The sequence below is a fragment of the Pan troglodytes genome, chromosome 5 (genome assembly GCF_028858775.2).
Source record: "Pan troglodytes isolate AG18354 chromosome 5, NHGRI_mPanTro3-v2.0_pri, whole genome shotgun sequence".
In the NCBI taxonomy this organism is placed as follows: domain Eukaryota; kingdom Metazoa; phylum Chordata; class Mammalia; order Primates; family Hominidae; genus Pan; species Pan troglodytes.
Genome location: NC_072403.2, coordinates 31,953,561 through 31,959,560, shown reverse-complemented (window position 1 = coordinate 31,959,560; position 6,000 = coordinate 31,953,561).

The following is a 6,000-nucleotide window of genomic DNA, read 5'->3' as shown; positions in this document are numbered from 1 at the left end:
GCTGGCGCCCGCACAGGCCAGGGGCAGGGCCGGCGCTGCGGGCGGGGCTCCTGCGGCGTGAGGGGCGGCCCCAGGCCAGCAGCTGCGCCCTGGCTGGGAGCCGGGGAGCATTTGCTGCTCTGCTGGACCCTGAGTCTGGCGGCGGGCGGCCTCCTCCCCGCTCCCCGCCCGCCATCCCCCAACTCCCGATCTCTCTGCTGCGTCTGGCCTCAGGCTGAGACCCAACGAATCATTCCCCGCATGGGAACCTTTTATGATATAACTGAATTCAGTTTTATGTATAACTGAATTACGGATATGAGAATAGCAAATGAGGACGAATGGTTTTTACGCACAAAACATGAGACACAAATCTGTAAGAAATATAAAGTCGTGACCACGTCCTTTCAGAACTTTAACCTGTTTGCTGAAGTACGTCAGTAACAATGGCAGGGAAAGGGTATCTTAAATTTCACCACAGCCTCAAAGAGGCCATTTCGTGGATCCGCTGAGGCTTGGAGTCGGCCTTCTGACCACGAGTCCTGCGGCTATGAAAGAGGAAGCCGCGGTTCAGGGCGTCCTCGCGAGTCGCGCAGCCCGCCCTGCTCCAGCTGGGGACACCGGTGGTCACGGCGCTTTCCAGCTGCAGATCCAGGCGGCAGCCCAAGGTTTGGTCCAGCCGCCAAGGGGTGGCTCGAGTGACTGACGGGCCTTGAACGCTCCCAGGACCCACATCTGGAGAGGGAGGTGGGGGTGGGGTGCTGAAGTCATTCTTGGGGCCCCTGGGGGCGGGCATGGACCTGGGTAAGGCCAGAGAAATTGACACCTCGTGACATCCCGGGAAGAGAAGTACGTTCAGTGTCACTCCAGAGCTGAAAGATACCGCCTTCTGGCTGGTCCCTCCTCACCTACATACTTTTCTAATTTGTCTGGAGCAGGCCGGGCATCTGTATTATCTGGTTATTTAAATATCTGGTTATTTAAAAGCTCTCCATTAAATTCACATACACGAAAATAAAAATTAAAAAAAAGAAACAAAAGCTCTCTAATGACCAAGTCCTACACGATAATGAATACATTTTTTTGTGTGGTCCCTAAAATTGAGTTCATGCCTTTTCTGAAGTAATAGACGCCCAGAGAAGGGATCGACTTACCCATCATGCCACAGAGATTAATTGGCCCCAGAATTCTTTAGCAGACCGTGTATATGAACGTCCTTTGCAATCATATAAATTAACTGGGAAAACCTCATTTAGTATGTTACATGCCTAGCGTTTTGTGCCTGAACACCTTACAAGAACCAGGGACTATTGCCCCAATATTATATTTCAGGAAAGGAAGGCCCAGACAAATGGTGTCACTGGTCCACTTTCACCCAGTTGGTAAATGAAACCAGAAATTATAGCTGTACCACAGAAAGGTGAAAACGTTTCTTTTACAATTTCACATACAATCTTTAATGGACCCAGTGTCCAACACATTAAAGCAAGTGCTCAGGAGTGACATCAAGATGTAAAAAATAGTCCTGTCCTCAGGGAGTTTAGGTCTTGGAGAAAAGAGACCCAAGGAGACACAAGACAAAGGGGAAAGAGAAGGAGCGCTGAAGACTGAGGACCCTGCCTGTGGACTAAAGTGAGGATGGGGACACCCGATGCCCAGAATATGACAGTTTGGAGGGGCCTGAAGGACTCTTCTATTCTCTATCAGAAAAACAGAATTACTCTCCTAACCAGAAAAGGTATTTCAATTTATATTTTCCATCACAGCACTTTTCTGGTGATAATTTAATGTGTTTTAAAAAATGTATCACAGTGATGGCCTGGTGTGAAATAAATAATAAAATTTTAAGAATTAAAAAATATAAAAATCTTTTATATAGACATTAGGAGTTACAAGGATAACTGTGAATTATAATTAGTAAATAAATTGAAATACTGATTATTTTCATTTTTATTTAATTATTAAATAAAACCTATTTAACATTTAATATTTATCAGTAATTAAATCTAATTGTTAATATTTATTATTATAAATTATTTTAGAATTAAAAATAAGTGTAGAAGCAAGGCATGGTGGCTCAAGCCTGTAATCCCAACACTTTGGGAGGCTAAGGTGGGAGGATTGCTTGAGCCCAGTAGTTCAAGACCAGCCTGGGCAACATGGAGAAACCCTGTCTCAATACAAAAAAATGAGCCATGTGTGGTGGTGCGTGCCTGTAGTCCCAGCCATTCTGGAGGCTGAGGTGGGAGGATGACTTGAGCCTAGGCTGTCAAGGCTGCAGTGAGCCCTGATCTTGCCACTGCACTCCAGTCTGGGCAACAGAGCAAGACCCTGTGTCAATATACATATGGACAAACTTAAAATTTAAAATGAAAGCATACTACTGATACAGAATTGAGTAGAGATGCAAAGCTAGTCCTATAACCAGAACAATAAAGATAAAAAGGAGAGTGGAAGAAGGTATGTCATGAATTTCATGATAAATGGCAATTGCAAATATCCTGTAGCAGAACAAAACAACAAAGTTGTAGATAAAACATATCCAACCCTTTGGAAGGCCAAGGAGGGAGGATTGCTTGAGCCCAGAAGTTGGAGACCAGCCTGGGCAACATAGTGAGACCCTGTATCTAAAAAGGAAGAAAGAAAGAAAAAAAAAGGATGATAAAGTAGACAATATTGAAAGCCATTTTCTGCAAATACATAGTGAATTTGATCAGTAATTTTCTTCCAACAGTGCAAAAATGAATAGATATTAGTTGCCCGAAATAAAAATCAAATATCCAACAAAAAATATTGACTATCTAATAGTATCTAAGCTAGTAAATTTGGCCAGTTATAAAATGTTTTAAATTTTTATATAAAAAAAGAAAACCATATTTATAAGAAGAGGTGATAAAGAGAAATTATTTCGGTTATGAAGATTTTGTTAGAAAACTATGAGAAAAAAACTATTTTTTGTTTTCAAAAAGTGAAAGATTAAGTTACCAAACAGTTGCTAAAGAATACCAGATGGCTGAGCGTGGTGACTTATGCCTGTAATCCCAGTACTTTGGAAGGCCAAGGCAGGAGGATCATTTTAGGCCTGGAGTTCGAGACCAGCCTGGGCACTGTAGCAAGACCCGTCTCTATTAAAAAAAAAAAAAAAAAAAAAAAAGAATACAAGATCTTGCTAATAATAGCAAAGATCAATTAATTCAAAATTTGAAAAACTGTAATTTATTTAGCTTTAGAGTACTCTCGTGATATGAGATTGCCAAATTAATACTTTGGGTACATTTCTTTTCTCAAAGGACTTGCAAATTTACAAAGAAGTGTTGAAGAAAAGCCACACATTGGCAGGTAATGTTTGCAAAAGACAGATCTGATGAAGAACAATATTTTTAGAACATACAAAGAATACTTAAAACTCAACAGTAAGAAAATAACCTGATTTAAAGCAGGCCAATGACCTGAACATCTGTTCACCAAAGAAGATACACAGATGGAAGTATGCGTATGAAAAGATGCTTGACATCATGTCATTAGGGAACTGCAAATTAAAACAAGTAGATACCACTGCATACCTAGTAGAATGACCAAAATTTAGAACACTGTCAGCACCAAAGGTTGCAAAGATATGTAGCAATAGTAACTTGTTCATTACTGGTGAGAATGCAAACTGTGCAATCACTTTGGAAGACAGTTTGGTGGTTTCTTACAAAAGTAACCATACTTTTACCATAAGATTCACCAATCACGCTCCTTAGTATTTATCCAAAGGAATTGAAAACTTATCTCCACACAAAAACCTGCACATAGATGTTTATAGCAGCTTTATTCATAATTTATCCAAAACTTGGAAACAAGATGTCTTTCAGTAGGTAAGTGGATAACTGTGGTACTTCTGAATAATGGAATGTTATTTAGAGTTAAAAAGAAATGCATTCACTTTGGGAGGCCGAAGTGGGTGGATTGCTTGAGGCCAGGAGTTTGAGACCAGCCTGGTCAACATGGGAAAACCCCAATTAGCCGGGCATAGTGGCGTGAGCCTGTAATCCCAGCTACTCGGGAGGCTGAGATATGAGAATCGCTTGAACCTGGGAGATGGAGGTTGCAGGGAGCCAGTGCCACTGCACTTCAGCCTGGGCAACAGAGCAAGACTCCTCTGTCTCAAAAAAAAAAAAGAAAAGAAAAGAAAAAAGAAAAAGAAAAAGAAATGATCAAGCCATGAAAAGACATGAAGGAAACTTAAATGTATGTTACTAAAAAGCCAACCTGAAAAGACTGCATACTATATGATTCCAACTGATGCAGGGCAAGCAAGCCAAAAATTAGGGCTTAGCCCAGGGAAGAATTCAAGGGTGAAGTGGTGGTGTTAGCAACTTTTACTGAAGCAGCAGTGTACAACAGCAGAACAGGTACTGCTCCTTGCTGAGCAGGGCTAACCCATAAGTAATGTGCCCAGAGTGGCAACTCAGGGGCAGTTCTGCAGTAATATACCTGCTTTTAGTTAAGTGCATGTTAAGGGGGATTATGCAGAAATTTCTAGAAAAAGAGTGGTAACTTCGGAGTAGGTACAGAGGAAAGAAGTCGATAATGTCCCGTTGTTGCCATGGCAACGAAAAACTGACATGGCGCTGGTGGGCGTGTCTTATGGAGAGGTGCTTTAACCTCGTCCCTGTTTCGGCTAGTCTTCAATCTGGTCCGGAGTAAAGTCCCTGCCTCCGGAGTTCACTCCTGCTTCCTGCCTCACAACTATATGACACTCTAGAAAAGGCAGTAACTATGGACACAGTCAAAAGATTAGTTGATAGAAACTGGGTGACAGGAAGGGTTGAAAAGGCAGAACACAGAGGATTTTTAGGGCAGTGAAACTTCTGTGATACTATAATGGTGAATACATGACATTATACATTTGTCAAAACCCATAGAAAGCACAACACCAAGAATAAACCCTAATGTAAATTACAGACTTTCGTTGATAATGACGTGTCAATGTAAGTTCAATTGTAATAAATGTACTACTGTGGTGCTGGATGTCTATGGTGGGGGGACATTTTTGCTTCAATAGTTACAGTTGAAGTAAATGTTTGTGTTTCCCACAATTCATATGTAGAAACTCTCACATTCAATGTGATGGTCTTTGGAGGTGGGCTCTTTGGGTGATAGTTAGGTTTAGTTGAGATCCTAGCAGATGGAGTCTTCATGATGGGCATGATGGGACTGGTCCCTTATAAGAAAAGACCAGAAAGCTAGCTCTCTCTTTGCCATGTGAAGACATAGCAGGAAGGTAGCCATCTACAAGCTAGGAAAGGGCCTTCACAAAGAATCAACTCAGACCTCAGAACAGTGAGAGATAAATTGTCGTTGTTTAAGTCACTCAGGCTGTGGTATTTTGTTTCAGCAGCCCAACCTAAGACTGTTAATTAGATTAGAAATTTCCTTTTGGGGATGGTGTGTGGGGGGGAGTACCTTTGTTAAGCTTTTATATCAATGAGTTTGTAGGCTTTTCTTTTTTGGTCATTGACTAGGACAGTTTAAATAGTATGAGTGTGAAGGAGATTGTTGGTCATCTATTCGACGTCCATTCTCTGTTTTTTAATATGAGAACTCCTGATTTTCAGCCAACTACCCTGGAAAAAAAGCTAATCTTTCTGACTTCTTAAGTGTGGCCACGTACTAAATTCTGGCTAATGCAAGGCAAGCCAAAGGTTTTATGATAGGTTTTAGGACACTAGAGTAAAAGAGAGCTGTTGCACACATGCTCTTCACCCTACTTTTGTGTCCTTTTTTCCATCCTACAACTTGGGTTGTGAGTATGATGGCTGGAACTTTAGTGGCTCTCTTGGATCCCAGGGGTAATTGAGGGGTGGCTGGAAGGAATCTGTGATTTTCTGGAGTTTCCATACACAAACAAGACCTGGATTTTCTGGGCTTCCCAGACTTCCACATCTAGACTTGCTTTAAATGGGAGAGAAATAAACTTGTTTCAGCCACTGTCATTTTGGGCTATTGTATAGAACTTAATCTAATCTTCAAGGG